Source organism: Lissotriton vulgaris, chromosome 6 (genome assembly GCF_964263255.1).
Source record: "Lissotriton vulgaris chromosome 6, aLisVul1.2, whole genome shotgun sequence".
Classification (NCBI taxonomy): domain Eukaryota; kingdom Metazoa; phylum Chordata; class Amphibia; order Caudata; family Salamandridae; genus Lissotriton; species Lissotriton vulgaris.
In genome coordinates this window covers 803,616,615-803,643,444 of record NC_141694.1, presented here as the reverse complement: position 1 = coordinate 803,643,444, position 26,830 = coordinate 803,616,615, and the positions used below count along the sequence as shown (strand labels likewise).

Here is a 26,830-nt window from a genome sequence, read left to right as displayed (position 1 = left end):
TGCACAGGCACTGTAGGTGTGGCTGGTGTTTGAAATTGGGCAATTTGTTTTGAAGAAATTCACAGAATTTCTGAAATATGAAACAAAATGTTGAGTGCTACTATTACAAAATACAAGGCTCTAACTTGAATAAAAAAAAATCACAATAGATACTGGGAGGACACGGTTTTACTCGAGCTAGTAGTTTTCTATGCAAACCATTCTCTTGCCGCTGAAAATTAAAATCATATAATGAGAAATTGTAATTGTAATTTACTCATTTCATTAATTTCACTGATATAATTAAATTGTGAAGAGACTAACTCAACAAGTGAGAAAGAGAGAAAGTGTGTGTGTGTGTGTGTGTGCGCGCCCACACGCTGACCGCACAGCATAGGGCGGGGTAAGGCAACCTTACTGAATCCCAGTAGCAGAACCCTTGACCTAGCTATCACTCTATCGGGTAGATCAAATTATTGTCATTTGTACTGAGGAAAAGCAGCCTTTCAAGGTATCTGAGAATTGGTTTAGTGGAAAAGCTATTTGTGTGTTAAAAGGGTGGCCAGTTGTTTACCTCACAGCCACATGTAGCTTCTATTTCTGCCATATGGATGCGAGAGAGAAGGAACACTACAACAGGCACATGCATCTTCATTCTGGATGTATCTCATTAAGGTCAGAATAAGTGAAGAGCCTGAGGGAAACAGAGTCTGAAAGGGTAAGAAAAAGGTAGAAAGCAAAGTCACTCCTCTGCCAGATTTTTTTATTTGAATATCTACTTTCATCAATGAGAGACATCAGCCAAGCAAACAATTTACAAACTGTTCTTAGTGAATAATTGTTTCTTGGAAAGCCCAAATGGATAAAAGTAAACTAATCTTTGCTCAGAATGTTAAACCAATTCTCAGGGAGCAAAGCCTGAGCACCAGTAAAGCGGTGTCCCCAGTGATGGAACTTTTTAAATTCAAGGTCCAACCATCAGTCCTGTATGGTGCAGAAATATGGGGCTCTGGGTCCAAGGAGACTTTCAGTGTCTTAGACAACAACTTTATGCGAAGTTTGGTAAGGGTCCCGAGAGGCACCCCACTAGTACCCTTGGAACTGGACCTAAACTTTAAAAGAACTGATCACCAAGTCCTGATTCGTCCTCTAATGCTGTGGGTTAGATTATGGCATGTCCCCGAACTCCAAGATTATAGAGACGGGCTAAAAGAAATCATGGCACTTGACAGCCAGACTGCTACCCCATGGCTGAGGCACGTTAAGGCTTGGTTCAGTAATATAGGATTGAAACACTTCTGGGAGAACCCGGAGCAATTACACGTCAACCCCAAACTAATCTTAAAAAGGGCTTTTTGGACCTTTATAGTAAATAGGACTGTAAGCAATACAACTAGTGGGACCCTAGTCTCAAAGTTCTTAAATTTTAAGGGCGAACCTCTTTACGAGATTTTTATGGACGAAATAGAGCCCCCACTTGCCAAAACCTTATTTTTAAAACTCAGATATGGAAACCTTTTAATTAAAACAACTTTGGCTCGTTGGGCTAGGAACCGTGATTTATCGTCCCCAGCAATGGACGAAATTTGTCCTATGTGTGAACATAACCAGATTGAAAATGAGCAGCACATCCTCCTTTTCTGCCCTTTTTATGCTCAGGCCAGAAAGAGATGGATTAAACCAATATGCCTACTGCTAGGTCTGAGGTCATGTTCACAGGCTCTGAGAATCCTAACTACAAATACATCGGAACAGATAACATTTAGTGTCAGTAGATTTCTACTTTCTATTTTTTATCAAAGGAAAAAAATGGGGCATCAATTGTAACTGAACTGATTTGCTTGGAATCGATGTGATGGTCCATCCTATGATTTACGAATGTATTGTTTCCGCCCCAATTATCCTCCAACATGAATTGTATTCTTTTAATCAATGTTTTTATATGCAGTGAAATGTTTTTATTCAATGAAATGCAATGTAATGTATGCACTGTTCTTTTATGGCATTTAAGCCGAAATAAAGAATTTGAAATTTGAATTTGAATAATTGTTTCTTTGTGTTTTTTCCAAATTTATAAAAGGAGCTGAAGACATTTTTATTCAGATGTTAGCTACGAGCAAGGGCAGCTATCTCCTGTTTATTCACCTTTGGCATACCGGAAAGCGCTGAGACACTCTTTTTGAGTAGCTGTGCGCTATAGAAATACTTAATTAATTAATTGAATAATTACTTAATTCATTCATTCATTCATGTAAGGATTAAACAGAGCAGAGAATTAAGGAAACAGTAAAGGAACAAGTAAAATAGAGACAGCAGAAGAGGATAGAATGATGGACACAGGAATGAAGGCTGACGTAGGGTGCGGAAAACAGAAAAAGCGAGGAGAAAGTGATTTAAAAAGTTAAAAACAAAGGGAGTTAAAACTCATTGTAAACAGACATGCCCTATTTAGAAATATGGCAACCATATCTAACAGCATATAATTCAGGCTTTAAATTCTGCCTCTGTGCTCCCAGTGATGCGCAGATCTCCTCAGCCCTGCACTCAAAGTTTTATGACACTACCCGAATTCTAATAAAGTAAAAAAAACGTGTTTTTCATTCGTAGTATACATCCATCCATATCCGTTCAATGTTGTGAGCAATTCACAGATACCCAGAGCAAAAGCTGCAAATAATGTAGACTTAGAAAACACCTAGACAAAATCCACGCACTATGAAATGCATGTTTTCTATAATAATGTCATTTCAAGTGTACCTGCAAAAACAGGAGAACACCATAAGCTTGCAGGTTTTTGGGTATTCATAAACCTTTTACAGTTAGTTTCATACCCTGAAGTCAGTAGCAGGTTTACTCTTCTCAAGTATTTGTTGAGTCATTTTCAGGGTGAAAATGTGGAGGGACCATCCCCAAAATTAGTGTTGGTTTATAGGGTGGATTTCAGCCCACCGGAGTGTACATCTCCAGGGACAGGCAGCAAGCATGTCCCTCCAGTACCAAACAGAAAGAAGTGCCTCCAGCACCCCATCCTGACAGAGACTTGGAGAATGTGCGCAAAGCCGGGTATTCTATGAGCAAATCAGGTTTCGTGATCAGAGCTGCTCTTAAGCCTCTGTCGTTAATAATAATGAGCTATATGACTACAACAAAGACATCTAGGATATTGATGTTGCCATAATAATACCAGTAATAATGATGATGGTGATGATGATGATGATGATGATGATGACGTGATGATATGATGACATCACCACCATCAACAATAAAAAAGCAAGTGGATATGGTGAGGCTGAAACAGCCACACTTCAACAGAGGCAGTCCATTAACACCCATAGCATCAACAATTCTTGAAAATCTCACTGACAATGGAAACCAATAGTTTTATCAGGCAGATTTACATAGTCTTCCCAAGTGTCTCCTGCTCTCCTCATGCTCCCTCCTTGTGTGTGCCCGGATATGTGTTTTTCATGGTTTGACAGCTACAAGCTGCTTCCCATCAGAGAAATCAAGACTCGGGTGGGGCATCAATGTTTTGCTTCTTTTCCCCTGTGTTCTTTTTGGTGAAACTGCGCATAATGGTGCATAGCTTTTTGCCTCAAATCAACCCAGAATTGAGAGGCACAGGAGTCTTCACTATTTCGGGAAAAATGCTAATGATGGCACAATGGTGACAGGTACCTCTTAAGATGACAGCACATGTATATGCAAGCCCTTTTCAATGCTGCCCATTAAATATGTCAACCCCCTTTGAAATAAGACTATGCAGAGCATATTACCTAGATAATATTCTACTGGATATTAATGTGATACTTTTTGAGTAGGTCTTTTTGAGTTAGAACTAATTAAATTTTTAATCTTAGCAATATATGAGATTACAAAATTGGTACCACAACAGTGGCTTCATTACTTCATTCGTTTTTATCCATTGGTGTCTTGATCCTTAGTTGTTCAACTGTGAAATCATGTAATGGGCTCTACAGATCTGTGGCATGTCTTGTGGGATGAGTTGAGTGAAGCAGCAATGTTAATGCACTCAGTATGGCCTAGTCAAGTGTGTTGTGCTGGAAGAACTTTCAGAGTGGGGTTACTATAATCAATGTTACATCACTGAAGCTATAGGGAATGTTAAAAATCTAAGCATTAGACAAAGAACAAATATAGAACATGAGCCATGCTCGTTCAGCAAAAGTCCGGCAGAGAAATAGTGTGCCTGGAGTGGTACTATCGGGAGCACATTATCCCAAATATATGACTAAACCATGATGTTGAAGGGTACTGCAATTTACAAAAAGCACAATTTTCAACTGAAAGGGTCAAACCCTTGCATAAAACATTCAGTTTTACTGCTAAACCTATATGGTGCACAAATGATAATGCGTGAAAATCTGTTTCCCGCAAATATTTATAATTTCTTCATTACCCAAGTAAAGTGTCTAGGCTTGTTTTGATCTTCTTGAAAGCTTTGATTCCATTACACTTCCAAATTATAAAGATAATGTGTTAGAAAACATGACATGGTACAGCCTTCCCTTTCACACTCCCTGCTCCAGGACATAAAAAGTAAACTAGAATCTCCTTGATAAAAGAATAAGCAGCGATTTGTCAGAAGATATTGCCTCTGTAATACACAGCCAATATAAAAAAGATACAATCAAAATGGACAGGACTTTTTGTTGCTCATTCTCCTTCTGAACTCTTTCACAATCCTTTTGGGGGTGATGCAGCACCTTCTACACCCCTACTTCCAGTGCCCCTAGCACTAGTAGCTATATCTAAAGAAGTGACCTAACAGCTGGAGCTAGCAACTTTGTTTAGTTTAGTTTAAAGTCTTGCCCTTGGCCTTGGCTCAACATCCTGTGACTCTGTACAAATTATCCTTGCCTCAATATGCTGAAAAGAACCTGTGTAATATTTGACTGTCATATCAAGCAATCTAATGCCCTTGAGCAGTGCTTACTTAATTTGAGCTAGTGGCTGCCGGTGTTCAGCACTGGCACTTAATTGTCAACAGCGGCTCTATGATCAGTTGCCACATGGTGAAACTGTTTGTTTAATTTAGAGACAAGTACAACAACAGTTGTTTATTATTTTAATATATATGAAAAGGACTAATACTGGTCGCCCAAACCATGTTTATGGATTTGGGATCCTGGAATAGTCAGAATTGTCACACTTGTAGGAGGACAATGGTTAGTAGTTGTGTTGCTACTGTAATTGACAGCACTGGCAGGGGCAACAGATGGTGCACGCTGTAGTGGCCTCCGGACGAGGGTCCTCAGACTTATTTTGAGGTTCTAATATTATTTAGTTCCTCCATTTTCTGTGACTGACTTCTTCATGTGATTGGTTTGACCAAGGAGAAGAGTTATTTATAGACCTCTGGAGTGTGTGGAAGCTACTCCTTGGGTCTTTTTGCAATGCTTATGATACAGTCACCCCCTTTGAAAAGGGGGCTGCAATGCCATACATAGAGTCCAATTGTGGAAATTGTCTGTGAAACCTGTAAGAAAGGGCCTTGATTGCATGTCCATAATGTTTATGAGACTCAGGAACACAAAATTAGGCAAAGACAGAGCTCTTATGGGGCAGTGGAGAAAATGTATTTACAATAATGAATGGAAATAATACTAAACAGGTCTGTCCTGATACCACAAGAATATACAGAAGCAGAAATAGAGAGAGTGTGTGTGTATTTGTAAGAAAGAAGATAGAGAGACATAGACTTACATAACATCTATGGGGTTTTCTTTTGAGATAGTGATACACAGGGGCATATCTTAAAACCACTTAAATGAGTTTTGGAAGTGCATGCAGCCGTCTCTAAAGGTAACAGATGTAGCATGGGTTGTAAAGACTGACAAGGAAAATACAACAATATGAGAGTGGATTCACAAAGGTAAATTAATTAACCTTTTCTTTGCCAGGAATCAACAAAGGGATTCCTGCCAGCCATGTATGTATGTACAAGCAAGAATTTATCTGCTACAATTTCTTGTAAAACCCATTCAAAGGGTCCGAAATTGGTGCTCCAATGGCAGAGTTAGAGTAGCAGGGTGGGCATGCGGGCACTAGGCGACAGGCCTGAAACCCGCAGTAGGTCCTTTTATTAGGTCTCGCCTATGCAGCGCGCAAGTGCTGCTTAGGGGGATCTTTAGCCATCACTCAGAACTTTTGCCTGAACGTGTGCTGTTTTCCATTCGTTTGTATTGCAACTCATGCACATTTGGCGTTTCCCTTGCGGGAGCGAGCAGCAGCACCATCTGTTTTTAATTATCTTGATTGCACTTTCAAAACAGATGGCGCCGCTGCTCGCTCCTGCAAGGGAAATGCCAAACGTGCATGCGCGTAAGCAAAAGTAAATGCTCTGCCTGTCTGGTCCCTCTTACCATGCAGAGACTGCTTGTTTGAAGGATCTCGGGATGGGTCATGGGCAGGGTTCCCACCATATGTTAGCAGTAGGCACTCAGGGCAGACGCGTGATCCCAACATCCTTCATCATCCGGAACACTCGCACACCAAGCCCACGCTGCTAGCGACTCCACCTCTTTAGTGCAAGAAATATGTGGCTTCAAAGCTCTGCCAGGCTTCGTGAGCTCTGTGTGACCCCATCTCTGTGCGGATTCTGTGTATGCCAGAGCAATCGCTCCTAGTATCACATCCAAGGCCTGCACTTTGTAGCCATCCTCGCTGCGAGTGTGAAATGGGCACAATGCATTTCTGGCAGTGCTTTGTGTGCCCACTGTAAGCACTTATCATGCTCCCACCATTCTCACTATCCCTAGCACAAAACAGACTTCAAAGCACTCTGAACTTCACTACTGCCTTTAATTGACCCTCTCAGTAGATTCCTCTTAAGGGTAGTGTGCACTTCAAAGACCTGCTCACTTCTTTCTGTAGCTTATCTGTTCCCTTTGAGTACCTCGAAGGTAATCTATGTAGTGCAAGAAGATTGGTGTTTTCAAACACTTGGGCAGTGCTTTCTGTACATTATCTGACCCTGTACCCTAACCATTTCAGCAGACATGCCCACTTCCTATTCAGTGCCATGATAATGTCACTTTAAAGCTCTGCGCATTCCCCTGTATCCCAAGGCAGTCAACTGAAGGTCACACGCCAACCAACTACTTTGTTTTTAGTATTTAGCCTTAAACATTAAGCAGGTAAGTATTGCCTGTGTCTCTTGCTTTCACTATATTCACTGATTTTTTGATTTTTCTCAAACGCACTTTGTGGGCCAGAGTGCAGTCTAGTATCCTTCTTCCCCGGTGAAGGAGCTGTATGTAGTCGTCTATATGCCCCATTACATGAATGTCGGTGCTAGTGTCTGGAATACAGAAAGTGAAAGACGTAATGGAATTTTGGTGTTTGCTATATTTTCCCACTCAATGTAAATGAAATAATATAACTTCATGTTCTGTTTTCTTTTGGCCTAGTGATATTTATCTTTGAATTTTAGACTTGCACCTATCATCCAAGAGTCATGATGCTTCTATTGTAAAATATGAACTCTTCCACAAAGTACACATACTATAGATTTTAAAAGCCCACTTTCACTATGTGATTTGCACAACATGGTAGATTCCTGAAGGAGAAGTTAGCATTGCCTCGTCTTTTCAGCACAATGTTGTCGTGTTTATAGAAAACTTGTTGTTTTTTTGCAGTAAGTAATTGATCTTATTGCTGCTCAAAATTAACTTGTTTCTAGCAGCCACATTGCTGTACAACATAGGTTAAAGACATTGGCAAGGCCAATAGATTTGGCTAAAAACTTGTAAGGTCTTAAAGGTGAGACCTATTGGCTATGCCAATGCTTGTTCCTCTTAGTATTGTCCTGTCAGCCAACCTGCATATCCCATCACATTACACAAAACAGGGCTGCTACAGGCTGATGAATACAAGTTCTGTGAGCTTAGTGTTCTAAATCCTGACTCTCAACTTGTCTCTCCATGCTGAGTGGGGGCCAGCCCTGTTTCCACAGTTCAGTGTTGCTGGAATGATTGGGGTGCTACCATCAACAGTACGTCAGCAAATTCATGGTGATGGTGAAAAGTTCAAGTTGTAGACAAAGAACAACTGTAGCAAATGAGCCTTGTGTAGGAAAAATGTGTGCAAAGTGGTGCATTTTAGAACACAATGTTCGACATATAGTGCTAGCCATGTTGTGCTAGGGTACTGTCATTTACAGAGAGCCTACTTTCCATTGAAATGGCCTCTTGAAACGTCCACTAAATTAGCATCAGACGTGCAGCTTGCCTGTGAAACCTATATGCGCACAAATGTGGAAATGAGACCTCTATGCATATTTACCATATGCATATCACACAAGCAAAATGTCTTGATTTGGTTTGACCCTATTTCAGTCTTTAATTCCATCACATTTCAAAATTGCAAAAAGATATGTGCCTTATTTGTACTCTATTTACTGTTGATATATTTTGATATAAGTATTAATTAATTTACAAGCATTTAAATATTATTGTGTGATAGAAAATTCTTAGCTCCTCCAACCTTTCCTTTTGCACTTTCTGCACCTCACCAATATTGCCACTTGGTTCACATTACAAAATTTCAAATGCAAAATCAAGTAGCAGAAAACTAAACACCAATATTCATTTTAAGTAAATGGCAGTTTGACAAAATACAGTCCCTGGCACTGACAGCAATATACCGTGACAAAGAAAAAAGCTATGAACAGTTCTGGTTAAAATTAGTCCATGCAAGCAAAAACCGTAATCCAAAGTTATTCTGGTCACTTGTGAACAGGAGGACACAAGGCCCTAGAGGGCAAAGCAGTGCTGATATAGGTGAAGACAAATGGGAATAATTTTTAACAGATCGCTTCAAAGTGTTTTTAAAAATGAAGAGGGACGATCTGCTAAATCCATATCGCCCGCCTTCTCGCCCATCTCCAACTATTTGCAGCTCTCCTTGGGCACAACATGCACCGGAAGGCAAAAGCACCCAACAGACACAGCTCCCCAGACACAAGTCACAAACATTACTGAAAGCTCGCATCAGCATGATGTGCCTTTGATTTGGATCAGGCATCAAAGGCACCTGAAGCACTGAGAACCAAAATAGCAAAAATAAATCAGCAATGGACAGTCGGATGGGGCCCCTGGGCCCAACAGTTTTCCTCAGGCTTTGTACAAAGTAGACATCAAGCTGTGGTCTGAACACCTGGCACCCCTATTCTCCTATTGCTGGTTCAGTCAGCATATATGAGAGTCCTGGCATGGAGCCACCAGCTACCCAATTTGTAAAGTGGGTAGTAGAGTTGACCCCAAAAACTGCAGGATGATAGCCCTCTTGGATGTTGAATCCAAATACTATGCCAGCCTATTGCTCGAAGAGCTGTCATCCTGTGCCTGCAATAATCATCTCTTACCCTTCAATCAGACCAGCTTTGTGGCAAAATCAGGTACCACAACGAATCTGCTTGCATTATCTGTACTGATGGAGAAAGCATCAGCCTCAAGTATGCCACTCCATTGTTGCTTTGTTGCTTTGTAGACTTCAAGGCGGGTTTTGATCACGTGCCAAGGGGTCTTCTATGGCTTAAACTGCCGAAACGGGGAATGACTTCTGCTCTCTAAAAAGCCATAATCCAGCTTCACTCCAATACCTGGATCTGCATAAAATTGGAGGACGAATCTCACTGCTCAAGGAAAATACAAACATCCTGAAGTGTAAAGCAAGGATGCATGCTGGCTCCCCTTCTTTTTAACCTTTTTATCTCAGATTTATCACAGCTATTTAATGACGTTAATTCCCGTTCTCCAAAACTTGGCGCCACTTGCGTAAGCAATCTCCTATATGCAGATGATCTTGTTTTGCTTAGCCATACAAGGGACGGCTTGCAGAGGCTTCTCGATCAGCTGCTTCCCTACACAATTGGCAACGAGCTGGAATTAAACCTTTCAAAGACAAATACAATTACCTTTGGGAAAAGGAAGCCTCTAAGTGGTGGGTGGCAATTTAACAGAAAAAGCATCGAAAGCACAGCCTTCTACAAATATCTGGGGGTTTACATGGACTCAAGGGGCACTTTCTCCAAACAGAAGTAAGTGGTCGGGCCAAGGCTCTGTCAATCGAGGCAGAACTAACGTAGCTTGCGAAGTAGCTATCCAGCCCAAATCTGACCCCTCTCTCAACTTTTTTGAAAGCCAAAACTTCCAAATACTTATTGTATGGTCAGGAGATCATGCTGGCGAAAGACTCCCATATGGTGAACAAGACAATAACAAGACTTTTCAATCGAGTATGGTGCCTAACTAAATCTTCGTCCCCAGCTCAGTTAAGACTTGAATTAGGCCTTCTATACCATGGGGGGGCGGCGATTTCATCAAGCTGTGTATCAAACTGCGCACCTCAATTGAAGGAAGCCTGGAGGCTATGCTGTGGCAAGAAATATTATCCAGCCAAGTGGGACGAAAACATCGCCAATATCTAGAACACTCATTGCAAATGCTCGATGCAACAAAATCTGGGGAACTAACCCACCCCAGCAGGCCCTTAAAACAAACATCAAAAAAAGCCTCTGGTCCTAGTCTTTTCACTCCGACAGGGCATAACTTGCAAAACGTAAACATGCCTGGATGGTTTTATTGTGGTTTAAGCCAAGAGTTGCAGTGCCACATCTATCATGCAGTAGCATGGAAAAAAGTTTTTGGGCACTCTGGATGGGTGAATGGCCTTTCTTGCACCATCTGCCAGATTGGCGCAGCTCAAACGACAATACAGTGTGCAGGGGGTCTGGGTGCATCTCGAAGTCGATTGAGCATGTGGCATGTGTTTGTCCCGCCTTACTTAATGTTTAAAGGATGCTGCTACGAGGCGAATAGAATAAAGTTGGTGTTCGCTCCTGCCACCAAGCCATCATAGCAGCCATGAATCGAGAGAACCCGACGCTTATTATCTGGTTCACCAAGTTCGTGATAAGAGCGGTAAAAGCTTTACCGCAGTGGGTGCGCCAGTAACCATATCTCCGTTTTTACTGCACCATATCATTTCTTTCTCATAAATGACAGTGAGTCGTCATTCTTTTTCTGACCCAACCCGTTAGCTGCACTGAGTGGTTTACTGGCTGCTCACTTCATTGCAATACTCTGAATTTCACGGAGACACTAGAGACCATATCCTTTTTTATGCACAGATCACCACCCTTCTTGTGACATGTCTGTCTTTTTTACGGTGTTTTAATGGAATTGTTCCCTTTTTAGTAATGAAGCTTCTGCACCCCTCGTCACACATCTTTTTTATAGATAACGCATGTTGTTTGAAAAATCATGAAACTTAATTCTGGTATCTTTGGCCTTGTGCAATACTGTAACGTCAAATATTTTAACTTTTGTATCATCCATTTTTTTTATTTTTATATACACCCTTTCTTTTTTTAAGTGTTTTTCTGTTGTAAAGATTTTAATTAATCAAACAATAAATTTTCTTCCAGGGCCTGACACTTGACCTCCGCTTTGAACTAACAGTGGTACCAAAAGTGGAATTTCCTTTCTCCGCATGAAATCACAGTTTTGTGTGTCTTTCGAAAACTAATGCATCATTACATTTATTGGGTTAGCAAAATGGTCACAAACATGATACTATTTTTTCTTCTTGAGACAACAATCTGGTGATCTCAAGAGGTAAAATAGAATCATACCTTCTGGTTACCCATTTTTTTTTATTTACTAAAAGTTTTACTCCCTAAAACATAATTACCCCATTGCTGCTACAGAAACAGAAGAAGAGGACATGGAAAGCAACTAGCCTTTTCTATTTATCAATCTACCAGCCAGTCCGGCCTATTTATCCAACATCACGTTGGAGCCTGCGAGTTTTATAACTATAAGAATAAAAACAAAAATCTTTATCCTAAAATGCAATGTGTTGTTGGGCGAAAATACAGAACTGGATGAAAATGTTGCACAAGAAATGTGCCCACTCGGAATCCATAGAAGAGGGTGATACTGTTGTTCAAAACTGAGGTTCATCTACAAACTCTAGTTTAGGTCCTAGTACTGGAAGAGCAAAGAGTACAGCATTTACAATATTTGTAGGCCATAAGTGCAGTGGAGGCTTGCTGGCTGATGGTCTGACAGCACTGACATGCATAGGTAGAGCTGTGTATAATCCTCACTACTGCAATAGAAGAAAGAACTGTGTGTTAGGATTGAGGTGTACCGTATTTTCAGGCGTATAAGACGACTTTTTGACCCCTTAAAATGTTCTGGAAAGTCGGGGTCGTCTTATACGCCGGGTGCCAAATTTTAGGGTATTTATTCATGCGCTTTTATGTAGCGCGGACTTTACCCGAAGGTGTCAGACCGCTTCACAATAGGAAATGGTGCTTTACAGGAGGAAAAAGTGACGTGTGTGCAAGAAGAGGACTTAGTGCTGGTCTATCCCCGCTCTGTTCTAGACTTTGGTACAGCAGGACTTCACAAGGACAAAAACTGTTTAAACTGCCTAAAACCTCTCTCACTGCGCTGCCTCCATACAGTGTGGCAGGGCCCCTTGGTTCTTTCTAATGTGCTGTTCACATGTGCCAGAAGTGCTTAGTGGCTTTCACATACACTGACAACCCCTTGCCTCACATTGGCCGCAAATTGAAATTGTTCTCACAGCCTCAGATTGCCTGCACAGCAGTTGGCTCTCGAGCTGTGGGCGTATTGTATACTACTCACCAAACCGGCAGACTCCTACAGCCACTGACTGCTTCTCACAGGTGCTGACTTACACAGCACTCACTCACTAGCATTGGCATCAACTCCCTCTTGTGTCCTCTCACAGCCACCGCCTGACTCACATGGGCATTCAATGCTGCTAAGTGCCTGTAACAGAAACAGACCGGCAGTCACTGCATCACCTGTGCAACAAGTGAATGAATATTGACACTTGCGGTGAGTTTTTTGAAGAAATGGCTATGCAGGACTGTGTGGACTGCGTTGGAAGTGGGGGTAGTCTTATACGGTGAGTATAGCACGAAACCTACATTTTATCAAGAAAAGTAGGGGGTCGTCTTATACGCCGGGTCGTCTTATACGCCGGAAAATACGGTACTTGAAATGTGCTGTGAGAGTTCTAGTACTAAAACAAGAGGGGGTGCAGGAGACTGAAGGCAGGCGTAGGCCGTTTCCATTTTTTCAATAGCAGGAATGCTAGAGGCCTTAATTGAAGTACAATATCAGAGTAGTGTGGAGGGCTGAGGCACAGCTGTTTGTGGACACCTGCTCTGGTGTTGGTTCAACCGTATAACCATAGGCCAAACAATTTGCACTGATAAAGTTATTTATAGGTCACAGCACTAGACAAATGTTAGACTTGGCATCCGTGACATGGTTTCCCCTGTCTTTTTGCCTCTACCTCCTGTATTTTTTGCTGTTATGCTGTACATCGTGTTTGCTGGTTTATATACTCTGGCACTTTACCATTGTTCACCAGTGGCTAAAGTGCCTGTGCTCCCTGTGCAAATTGTAATTCTGATTGGATCTCCATGATTGGCATATCTGATTTAGTGTTAAGTCCCTAGTGAAGTGTACTATGTATGCCCAGGGCCTGTAAATCAAATGCTCCTCGTAGGCCTACAGCACTGGTTGTGCCCCCCACCTAAGTAGCCCTGTAAACTTGTCTCAGGCCTTCCATTATAGTGTCTTTGACTGCAGTTTTCAACTGCCATGTCGACCTAGCAAGCCCACCCACTTGCCAGGCCCAAACCTTCCCTTAAGGCACCCCTAAGGTAGGCCAAAGATACCCACATGGGCAAGGTGCAGTGTATGTGAAAGGTAGGACATGTACTAGTGTGTTTTACATGTCCTGATAGTGAAAGACTGCCAATTTCGTTTTTCAGTAGGGCAAGGACTGGCTTTCCCATAGGCTATCATTGGAGCTCTCTTGTAACATTTTGCAAGTGTAGCTTTCACTTGGGGACAGCAAGAGATTTGGAGCATGGGCTCTCTGAGCTCCGAATATAAAAACACATATTTTAGTAAAGGTGGTTTTTAAATTGTATGTTTGAAAATGCCACTTTTAGCAAGTGGGCATTTTCTTGTTCAACCGTATTGTGCCTCTGCCTGCATGTGGAACAAACGTCTGGTTTAGACTGGCAGGCGCTGTTTTTGCATTTACTCAATCATGCAAAGGGAGTTGTGGTGTGCCCTGCATATCCTGATGGTCCATCACCTGGCTAATGGGCCTTCCTGAGCTAGAGTGGTGGGAGGAGCTGCTGACTGCACCTGAATAGGGCTGTGCCTGGCTCTCACAATGCCTTCTCCATGCACTTGAGTGTGTCTGGAATGAAGACCAGGCAGAACAATAACTTGTGCACTACAAAGAAAATACTTTGAAGTATCCCTACTTCTTAGGCCAAAATGGGTATACGTATTGGATCTAAAAACCAAACTTTTAGAACACTTCTGGATCAAGAGGAACCTCTGCCAAAGGGAAGAGTTGAGGAGCTGTGTGGAGGAGGTCTGCCCCTCTGCTGTGTGTTGCTTTGCTGTGTTGGCCTGTAGTTGCTGTTTCTGATGAGAAGAGGAAAAGGACTGGAATTTACTTTGTATCCGGCTTGTAAATTTTATCCAAGGGCTTGTGTGTGCTTGCCTCCTGTTGGAAGTCTAAGAGCCATCAAAGACTTCATCTGCAGAACCCAGAACTCCACCGCTGGGACTTCTGACCTGCTTTATGGTGCCAAATCCAGATCTGGGCCCTTGCAGGCTGCAAAGACCTGCTGGAAACCATCAAAAAACAATGCATACGCCTTTCCAGCAGCTGTTTTTCCAATGCAGCACCTCCATGCTGGAGCAATTTCCATGCACCGCTGCTGTGTGGATGAAGTAATCAACTCAGCGCCTGTCTGTGGCCGAACAAACCGCCATAGCCTGAGTTCAGCGCACTGTGTATCCACAGTCGAAGACTGTCGCACTGACTACAACGCAGGCCCTGCTTTGTGGCTGAAATAATCAACGCATCATGGGACCGCAACTGAAAAATTCAATGGAACGCCTGTTTGCCACCGCTGCTTCGACCTCCAGCTCGTCCGGACTTCCACGCATCTCACCTGTGCGCTAAGTTTTCCGACGCATCAGCCGTGACCAGAACTGTCTCAGAATTGATACATCGCTTCCCCATGCAGTCCGGATTTGATGCAACACTTCTCCTGCATGCAGGAGAACTGACGCATCACCTCTAAGCAGACTCAGGAACCGGCGCATCGCTGTGTTTTCTGACACTTCCCTCCTCTGCGGCTGTTATGCCTTTTGGATTTTTACTTTGTGTAAAATCATCACTTCCATAGAGTTCTATGGACAGAATTGCTTGAAACCTTCTCAAAGTCATATTTGAAGTTCTGTATGTTGGATTTTTATTGTTTCCATCTTGTTTGGGTTAGATGATACTTTATTATTCTAAACTGGTGTGATGTCCATTTGTAGCATTTTCACTGTGTTACTGCGTGTGTTATGTACAAATACTTTACACATTGCCTCTGAAATAAGTCTGAGTGCTCGTGTCAAGCTACCAATGGGGTGAGCAGGGGCTATCATGGGTGTGTAGCTCCCTTATCCTGACTAGAGGGAAGGGTCCCTACTTGGACAGGGTGCAAGCCACTGCTAACTAGAGAACCCCATTTCTAACAACCAACATGTAGTGAAATCAACAGACGATGGCACCCCAAATGTGGGTGGTTGGTAGACAAGAGCAGGACAGAGATCAATTATTTTTTTTAACATTATTATTTAGTGTGCCAGCATTGGAAGGTACTAAAACACAGTTTACATTGAACCAAGTGTGGGAAAGTCTCAAACTTGAGTCACTGCAAAATAACAGAATACTATATGACAGTAAAAACCGTTGGAGACAGAAAAAAAAACGGAAACATCAATCTGTGGATATATTTGTTTTACACAAAGCATGAAGAGCATGCAGACAGCTTACAATAAGGAGGGTAACTGTATGAATAATCTATAACATGAGTCATGGCTTTCTGCCTTGGGCAGCAACATGAAATTCCATTAAAAATTAAGTAGCATAAGGTGGGTGCAGGGAGCACAGGTTTCAAATGGGAAAGGTGCATTAGGCATAGGTTTGCAATATAGAGAGTTCAAGAAACACACATAAGCTCTGGTGATTGTTCCATAAACAAAGGTATCCCATATAGGAGGGGACAGAAAATACAACTACTCCATGAGTACACAGTGAAGAGGCGCAAGCATTCCAGTTGTCTAAATGTCAGGCAAAACAAGTGCCAGGTATGTCAGGCGGTGCATTGGTCTACTCTACAGGGGGCACAGCAGGCACAGACCTGTCCTATGGAGGATGCCCTGGCAAGAAAGGGTATGCTATTATCCTGTGTATTCAAATCACAGTCCCCACTGCTTGCCTTCTTACTCTTTCCATTATTTTCTAGGTGAACATTACCTAGAAATAATGGCCCCTACAAGGTTTTTAAGACACTTAATGTATGATAAATGGCTCCAAAATTAGCTTATAAAATAACAAAGCAAAGTTTGGCTAAAAGTTGTGATCTGTGAATTTTGTATACTTTGAAGCTGGTCCTAATTTTGTCCCAATCTGACCCTGAACCCTGGCATCCCCCAATTGACATCCGTACCTGATCGCCTTCTGATTGCCTTCCAGGATCCTTTTCAGTGGTAGTGGTGGGACAGAAAGTTAAATATGAACTTGGATCAAACATGGGGTTGGTGGGGTTTAAAGCTCTTTTCTCCCCCACAAGTACATTTGAGAAAAGAAAGCAGGCTATAATTTGTTTTTCAAAGAAAAGTGAACATTTACTCACAAAGGGTCAGCACTCTCTGTGCACTCACGTAGACACATCACACACCCTGCACTCACACAGACACAATACTCACCATCCACCCTACACCCTACATGCACACACACACACACCCCTGGCTGCAGCAGCTCCAAATCCTATCTGCCCCCCACCCACTCAAGCACAGCCCTGCAGGGTGTTGAGGAGAAGGGTGTTGTTGCACGAATGCCAAGCAGAGACCCAAAATTGTTACAGGAGTGCGTAAGGCTGGAGCTAGTGGCTACTTCCTACGAAATGCCAATTGAGGGTAGAGCAGGCATGTTCTGACCTCTGTATTTACAGCTCATTGTAGGCCCAAGGGACCAGGAGTCAGAACAGCGACTGCGGCTACGATCAGTATATCTTCAAATGTGGCCACCTTTAAATATGTCTTGGGCCCAAAAGAGGCTGTAAAGACAGAGGACAGAACAAAGACCTTTTCAGGCACATTTGAAAGTATATAAAGGTCGAAGTGCATCCTGCAGCTAGTGTTTAGCAAAGAGACATATGAGAAATTAGTGTATGCATGCTATGAAATGGCATCAGAAAACAGTTACTCACCAGTGCCTAGAAGCACACACTCTGGGCAATAGAGACATTAGGAAAAATAATCTGCTCTCTTCAACCTCGCATGGGAAAATGAATCGTGGGACTCTGCAAGGAACATAAGCATGATTAATAACAGGACGTGATTAAAAATAAAGTCATAAAGTGATTGGCCATGTTCAATAGCAATCCCAACCCCATCCTACTTCCTTCTGAGCACTAGTCAGCTGAGATAGACCAGCCTGAACTCATTGCTTTAAAGACAAGCAATCTGTGCCTTGCTCTCATGCTGTTTTTATTAGTAAATAGAATGAGAGCAAGCCAGGATTGGTCTGGGCAGGTGAACCCAGAGCTCCAAAGGAGACTGGGGCAGCTGTGCTGTGTTTCCCCCTGGCTCCTTAGCAGTGCGGTTTCAAAAAGCCTAATGTACGCAAGTCTGGTTGGCCACAGTAGCTGCCTGTCCAACCCAACATTTGCACCAGGCTTTAGCGGCTGACTGTCAATCAGCAGGATTGGCCGTGCACTGCCCAGACACATGAAAATACAATGCTACTACAGTAAATACCCTATGGCATTTTGGTTATTGAAGCAAACACAAGGAGATGATGGACGGAGCACTGAAACTTTTCAGACACTCATCATCATCGTTTTATAGCGCACTTCACCACCTCAGTTCAGACCCAGCTCTATGCAAATCAGTCTTGACCCTGTGCCTCATGGGAACAGTCCACCCCGAACTGCATAGCCAGGTCTTCCTTGAACCGAAAACCAGAATCCTGGAACCGATTTCGAGGTAACACCCCTCTTCAGCCGAGCTAGCTTAAATCCAGTGGCAAAGTGAGCAAGGGACCCACGTCTGGGGGTGAGTGTCTTAAAAATGTTAGCGCTCCATTCATCATCTCCTTGTGTTTGCTTTGTTCGCTCTAAGTTGGCAGGGTATGCCCAGACGTGGGTCCCTTGCACACTTTGTCACTGTATTTAAGCTAACCGGTCCCATGATGCTTGTTTCCGGTCCAGGGAAGACACGACTTGGCTGTTCGGGCTGGACTGTCCCCATGAGGCACAGGGTCTAGACTGATTTGAATATAGCTGTGCCTGAACTGGGGTGGCAAAGTGAGTTAACCACTTGGGCGTGGCCACGATTCTGCGCCTGTGCGGCACATTCCGATCGCGGGTGCGGTCATGACGGCCGGGAGCCGTCACCAGCACACGAGCACTGTGTGCCATGATGGCTCCCGGCCGTCATCAGCATGGAAGGGGTTAAAGGACGATGATGGATTCAACCCAGATCTGTGACTGGGGATGAGGGTCTGAAAAGTTTCAGCGCTCCACTCTTCATCTCCTTGTGTTAATGGCAATGCATGTGGGGCTTGCCCACACACCCAAATGAAAAATGTGCATCTGATCCTTTCCGATCACTATTGCACCTTTAAAATCTAATACCACGGGGATCATAATTTAAAAGGTGTGATAATTAATGGCTATTACCACCTCACCATTGCCAGCAATGGGAAGACATAACCCAGGGTTAATAATTCCAACAGCATCCCTATCCACAGTGGTCATGAGTTGGATTGTTTACTCATCGGCTCTAAGGCCCTGATTACAAGCGCAGGGCTAAATTCCGATCCCTGTGCAAACTCTGGTTTGCACAGGTGTCGCAATTACCAGTTTGTGAAAATTATTACACCCTCGAGTTTTCACCTAATTAATTCCTGCACGTCAAAGCTGCCGAAATTTATCAGGGAAAAAGGCTTGTAAAAAGACAAACATGCAGAATTCGGAGTGTTAAGAAAAAAATCCTCATGTTATCCCTCCTTTTAAAGGACGCAACTTGTAATAGGCGTCTCTCCCTCTCCCTACTCGGAAGTAAAGCAAAAACTGTTGCAATGCCTGTGGCAAAATAGATTTTTAATTTTATATGCTACATAAACATAATATCCAGAGCTCATAAAAGCCAGACTTGAACACCAATTAATTCTCAAATTAGAATTAAAGAGAAATGACTGCCGTGCTGCTCATAAAGCCTGCGTACCTTTCTCTGCTCTTCACCTCACGCATACAGTGCTACAGTCAGGGCTAGCCGCCTTGGAGGCCGTCAGCACAAAGGAATATTACCTTCCAGGGGTAATTTATGTTGTTCGACCATTAGGGTGACTTTACGGCAGGCAGCGCGACCAGCGTCCCCTTACTTGGAGCCTTGGGCCTACCCCGGGCCTAGGCGAAGGCCGCTTGATACCTGCCCGCTTTATGGCCGACCTTGAGTGGGAGTTCACTTCGGTAATTTATGGCAAACACCGCCTGAGAAGAGCCGTTTGCAAGATTCACTGTCAGTCAGGCCTAAACGATTGCTCCCGACTCCAAAGACAATCCCCGCTTGTGACAGGCCAATCCCATAAAAAATATAGCCTCGCCGCCCAGGTGTCCTTTCCAATTATATGGAGTAGAAATTAATACTTTTAAAAGCTGCTAGTTTTTGAAAGGTTATTACAATTTATTCCAGCGGTTCCGTTTGCACACTATGATGAATTGGTTTATTACGCCGTTATTTTCCGTGTCAGCTTTTTAGAAGATTGAACCATAATGTTGAAACATTAGACTGAATGGCAAACATATTATTTTACAGGAGAGCTATATATTTCCCTGGGAAGAGTGTGCTCAGTTTTTAATAACAAGTAATTTTATGTTTGCGTTCCCTAATGCTGTTGCCAGGGGTTATTTATCTCAGTATGTGTTTTTACTAGATTCCTGCTTTAAAATGTTAATGTTGTTTTGCTGTTCGGAGAGTGGTTCAGAGTCCCCGCTAAGGAATGTGCTGGCAAAAAAGGGAAGTAATATACATTGTGGCTGATCTTTTCTGAAGGCAGGGGGGCTGCGGTGTCTTCCCGAGCATAAATTAAGTAAGTAGGGCAGCTCCAGTGAGAATAAAGGTCTTAGCTTCCTCTTGTTCTAAACTTAGGAGCCGGAAAAACACATCCTTCATTGTGCAGTGGAATGTTGCCCTCTAACATGTATTAATGCATGATGTACTCTCGTGTTCGAATAAAAAAAAAACATGCGCTGTAATTTAACATTAATTAGCATTTTAATGGGAACAGTTGCCTTTTCCAATTTAGCGGTCATATTCTAATTTTACCTCAAACATAAAAAATAAAATAAAATACAGCAGCCATTGGCAATACCAATGGGTCTGGCCTATACTTAAACTGCCTCTTCAGTCCCCAGTGAGTTTAGACTCTCAAAAAGTCATTATACATGCACTGTGCCAGTCTTATTACACTCGTGCATCCATTCAGCCATCCACTGACTCATTCATGTATTCACTCATTTAATCATGCACATTGAAGCACACAAAAACTCAACAAGCATAGGCAAGATAAATTAAAGAACAAAAGTTGTAAAAAGGAAAGCATGCCACTGCCTGCATACAAAATAGAATTAAACATAGCAACGGGGCGCCATCTGGAAGTGGTATTGTACATAGTATATTTTTGTTTTACAGTTCCAACATGGCTGCAACATTTAGAAGTAATGGATTGGGCACCCAGAAGCAGGACAACCATAAAATACTGTGCGCAATACCAATCCATGATGGTTGCTCAGTAAACATCACACTGGGCAACCGTCTTGGTGATGTTATTGTGCATAGTGTTTCATTGTTCTACAGATCTAAACAGGTCAACATAATGCTTTCAAACATCGTGGCCATCTTGTAAGGGTAAAGCAATGGTGCGGAAAATCCATTTCAAGACGGCTGCCAAGTTTAGAACTAATGGCCACATGGCCTTTAGTTCGGAAGCGGCAAGTGATCAGTTTGGTATCGTAGCGGCAGAAAGTTCTTTTAAAAAACAAAGAAAAAGGAGAAGGAAATAAATCAAATGTGGCCTATAAAAGGAGAAATGGAAAACTAAAGGACTGGTCCACCATCCCTGGCACTCAACCAGACTCATTTTCAAGGGGAAGTTCACAAGAAATCAAAAATCAGGAATCAGGGAAAAAGCCATCACTCACAGGGCAATAGTGGGCTGACCAATTCTGCTTCTGCCTATGACAGCCTACAGCATGGGTACAAACAAAATTTGAATAACACTCAGACAACTGAAAGAAGAGGGCTAACACTAAGCTCCTCTATTTATGTTTATGAATGTATGTGCATGTATTCATTTTTATGATCTTTTTTTATTACAGTGCCTGTCTGGCAATTAACTTTGTCAGTCTGTCCTCTGAAGAACTGTTAAGGATTATCCAAGTGCAAATCACATACCTCCGGATTTGAGAAAAGGCGTAACCAACACTAACTCCTTTGACTACTAATTTAATTTTCGAGATCCATGAAACAAAATATCCATCAATAGGCCTTAACAAAGGGTAATAACAACTCAGTTTTCAAGGCTATTGGCATTAATATATTATTTTTACAATGAATAAGTACGGTCTTCTGCCTTTGCTGCAACTTTTTATAAAAAAAAGATCAAACCTTTGACGTTTCACATTGCCTTTCTCAATGTACCAATCAGGTCTACTGCCTGTAAAATTTGATTTTACTCACAAGTAACTCAGACCTTCTATATTCAGCACATGCTTTCCCACAAAGCACACATCAGGCATATTGCATACAATTATAAATATGTACAAAATTACAGTTTGGAAAAGAATATACAGCTCATCTCTTAAGGGATGCAAATAAGGAGTCTTGTAGTGTAAATGTATTTCCCCCTAGGTTTTGCCAGGAGGCAACCAGCAACAAAAACCTTGTCTACTATGATAATTTGTGATATTTGTTATAACAAACTGTCATTATGTTCTACCACAGTGTGAAAACAAGTCACCTTAGAGGCTGATTGGCTTTAACATATGCTTTTCACATGAATTCACCAGGCTGAATATTTTTGTTTTAACGCTATATTGCATCTGGCATGTTTCCCAACTAAGCAATCAAGCGTATAGACGTTATCATTCATTAGCTTATCACTGCGTCTGTATGTATAAAACTAAAAAAGGGTAGAGAATTATAATTGCCAAAACATTACACAACCTCTCATAATACATAGTTATAAGAATTATTAAAGTGCAAAGTTTCTAGCCCCAGGGTTTGTCATAGAAGGTGACCAAAAAGAAAACCATGACCGACTACGGTAAACTCGGATATTCCATGTAAAACAACACCTCTCGCATCGTAATCAGAATCCACCTTTAAATGCGTATTGGCTTTAACATATGTTTTTCACAATAAATAAGTGACACCGATGCTTTTTTTGTAACTTAAAAATAGAATACAGATCCGCCATAGGGCATCTCACATAATAGCCTTATCATAGGCTATTACTCCACCTGCGAGAACCAGCAAACAAGTACAAGTTTGGTGGAAACTGCCTATAAAACCCTGGGTGACTATCCTGAAAGATTCCGTCCCTACACTTGAAACTAACCCAGTCACTGCGAATGAGGATTTCGACAGCTGGTTACAGTCGTCACTTGACACTATTCTACCAAAGAAATTGACTCATGATAAAGCAGGATCCAATCAAAATGCCTGTTACACGCTCAAACTTCGGGAGCTTATCCAGTCCAGCAAAAAGCTGGAAAGAAATTGGAGAAATTACCCCTCAGTACCTAACAAAATCAAATATAGAAAGGCCATACAGAGCTACAAGTCTGAAATAAAAGCTGCCAAAGTTTTTTAATTTGAAGATAGAATTACTCCGGCGGCAAACTGTCCCCGTGAAATCTTTTGGATTGTAAAATCACTTCTAACTCCTCCTGCACCCCCCATCGCTTTTGCGGATATCCCTCTTCACTGCAACCAAATTGCAGAATTCTTCTCTGATAAAATACAAAGTATCTACAAGTCTTTTCCTCTGGTGATGGTTTCACAAACTTTACTTCCACCTGACGGGACAGCCCAAGATGGAGATTGCCTATTGGAGGCTATCCACCCCCGGAGTCTGATCTCCATTCATGGGTTTCTTAGCCAACTTAAATCTGGAGCAACGTCAGATGTTGCCCCTTCTAATATTTTAAACTTAATTTCTGAAACGATATCCCCGGTAATCCCAAATGTGATAAATGCTCCGTTGGTAACCAGAGTTGTGCCCCCCCACCCCCGATGGAAACAGGCAATGGTTACAGCACTAAATAAATAAATAAATAAATAAATAAATAAATAAATATCTATTGATTATGAATGAATGAAGAGGCATTTCTAAAGCGCATGGCTACCCGGGGGCATCCCAGCGCCAGTAGTGGTGTAGCTTCAACTTCGGGACATATTAGGGAAACAAATATGTTTTTAACTGCTTTCGGAAGGTAAGGTAATTTGTCTCAAGACGGATACCAAGAGGCAAAATATTCCACAATTTAGCAGCATTATGCGAGAAGGGATGTCCTCCGCTTCGTGTTTTTCTAATTTTTGGAACAACCGCCAATTGTTTATTATCTGGCCTTAAAGACCTATTGGAGCGATAAGGTGGAATAATGGAACTAATAATGGGCGGGCCTTTACCTGAGAGTGCTTTGTGTTTAATACACAAAGCCTTACACTGGTTTCTCTCTTGAATGGACAGCTAATGTAGCAATGCAAGCGCAGGCTTAGCTGAAAGGCGCTTTGAAGTGTTCATGAGCAGACATGCTGCACAGTTTTGCACTACCTGCAATTTTTTGGTGGTGGTGAGTGGGGCTCCCAGATATAAAGCTTTAGCATAGTCAAGGCGTGACAGGAACAATGCTTGGACCAGCAGTCTTCTAGCAGTGAAGTGAAGCAAGGGAATGATCTTTTTTATCATTGTTAAAATCCCAAAGCAACAGGATCCCACTTTACATGCTTGCTCTTTCGAATCAAGATTGCAGTCCAGCCATACACCCAGACTCTTAATTTGTTCTTTTAGGGAAGGTGGTGTCCCCAAACAGCTAGGCCAGAATAAGCCTATGCTCAGTATAGTAGAGTTACCCAAGAGCATCAGCTCAGTCTTAGCTCCATTCAATTTTAGACAAGAGCTGTCCATCCAACTCAACACCTTTTCAAGGCATAAGGCTAACCCCGAGCCTGACTTATCCTGTTGATTAAGAGAAACCACCAACTGGGTATCATCAGCGTAGGTGATGATCTGAATGCCGAAAGGTGTTACTACTTCTGCCAGGGAACTTATATAGACATTAAATAGAGTGGGGCTCAGGGAAGACTCCTGAGGGACCCCACATCTAAGGGGCATTCGCTTTGAGGTGATTTCCTCTTCAAAGAATCTGTCCTCTAAAAAGGACTGTAGCCATTTTAACGCTGTTCCAACAACTCCTGCCTTCCTAAGTCTTTGGATTAACAAATTATGGTTCACCTTATCGAAGGCTGTGCTAAGAGCTAACAAAATAAGAGCAGCGCAGCCCCCTCCATCCAAATTTTTTCTTAATTCTTCCACCACTGCCAAGAGTGCAGTTTCTGTGCCTTGCTGCGGTCTGAACCCAGTCAGTGAGGGATGAAGCAGATTATTATTTTCAAGGAAGGATGAGAGAGTCTGGTTTACGTGCTTCTCAGCTAATTTACCAATTCCTGGTAGTAGTGAGATTTGACGGTAGTTTGCCAACATGTCAGGATCTAGGTTGGGTCTTTTATTCATTTTGAAAGTTTTATAGAGCGCGAACATGATCCTTACGGATATCAGAGCGCTTTACAGACAGAGTGTGACTAAAAGTTACAATAAAGAAGCAGGAGGTCAATAAACATACAAAGTACAATATAAAACTAGTCACAAGAAGGAAGTATTGAGTTACCAGATTACATGCAAAATAAAGTCAAAATAGTCCGAGGAGGAGAAATATTGAGTTAACCGAATACAATAGACAGAGTTCATGATAATTTGTCTAGGAGGAGAGCTTTTACTTCTTTTTTGAAGGATGCTGTAGATGAGATAAGTCTGATTTCTGGAGGGAGGGCATTTCAAATCCTGGGCGCCATTCCTGAAAAGGAACGTTTGTAGTTTTTTTTCTTGTGGAATCTCTTAGGTTTCAAAAGAAGATTGTCTGCGCTTCTTGTCACTCTTGATCCACCAGATATTTTCAGTTTCTGTGCGAGATAACTGGGGGAGTTGTAGTGTAAGGCTTTGTGGGTCATACAGGCTATTTTCAGATGTATTCTGGCTTCGTAGGGCAGCCAGTTTAAAGCTTTTAGATCAGGAGTGATGTGTGACCTTTTTTTCGAGCCTGTGATAAGTCTGGCTGCAGCATTAATAGAGGCTTTTAATGGTGCTATAGATGAAAGAGGGGAGACCACAGAGTGTTGCACTGCCATATTCCACTCTAGGGATCACCAAGGCTTGGACTGCAGTTTTGAAGTCCTTGGGAGGAAGGAAAGGTTTCAATTTACGCAATGTGTTGATATGGAAATTAGCTCCCTTCGTTGCATTGCTGATGGGATGTTGCATGTTGAGATTACAGTCGAGTGTTATGCCTAACGTTTTCGCGGAGTCCACAATAGTAGGTTGAACGTTAAGAGCAGTGAGATGATTGAGCCAGGGCTGAATGATGTGGACTTTGGACGGAGGTGCTATTAGGAGGAATTCTGTTTTTAACTCGTTAAGTTTGAGGTGATTCTCTGCTAGCCAGGTCTGAGTGTTCCTAAGCGTTGTGTTGAGTAATTTGATGTCATTGATGGTGTTTATTTTGAGGTAGAGTTGGGTGTCATCAGCTTACATGTGGAATTGAACATTAGATGCTTGGAGTAGTGCGGTAAGAGGTTCCATGACTAGATTAAACAAAGTAGGGTAGAGGGAGAATCCTTGAGGGTCCTCCCTCTCCCCTACTTTGGAATTGATTGTAAGCTCTCTCTCAAGGCAACCATCAGGTATACAGTCATATAATTGTAAATATTCAAAAGTACAGTTGGCAAAACAATATTTGACCTCTTTTAAGAAGACCTAACGAGGAATAACACTGTGAAAATCTTCTACCCTCCAGAGTTTATCAGAGAAGGGTAACAAAACCCATTGCCTACTGTGGCAATCTGTGACAATCCATGTGGCTAGCCTGCAGGATTTATTACTGTGTAAAAACAATCCACCCTTAACTGCCCATTTACTTTGTCATATGCTTTTTATGTTAGATACATCTAAGATATTTAAAATTACATATTCAGGGAATATACACTTTTCGTCCTCGATCAAACAGGTGAGTCTCATCCAATATTTAATGTTTACATTGAAAGAACAAAGGGTCTCAGTTAGTGTTGGAGAACACTGAACACCTCTCTCTTTTCTGAAGGAAACTCTAAATACGGAGTGAAAATCCACCAGCAAAAATTACTCCACTGTAGGGTGAAATGGATTCAACCGTTGGATGGCAGTTCATCTATAAAAAGGGAGAATCTTCCCTTTACATCCAAACGCTAGATGAGGTCCTTAAGCAATCAGAGCTCTGTGGCAAGATCACCATTTCATTTATTCACTTAATAATGGCTGCCCAATGCTGCACGCTGCATTAAACAAATGGCAGCATTGCTGACAGAGTTACAGT

General features: G+C 42.2%; 1 protein-coding gene across 5 annotated transcripts in view; it reads left to right on the top strand.

Annotated features, from left to right (window-relative positions):
* Window positions 1-26,830, top strand: part of HS3ST5 (heparan sulfate-glucosamine 3-sulfotransferase 5) — a 639,160-nt gene that overhangs the window by 433,293 nt on the left and 179,037 nt on the right. The window lies entirely within an intron of this gene.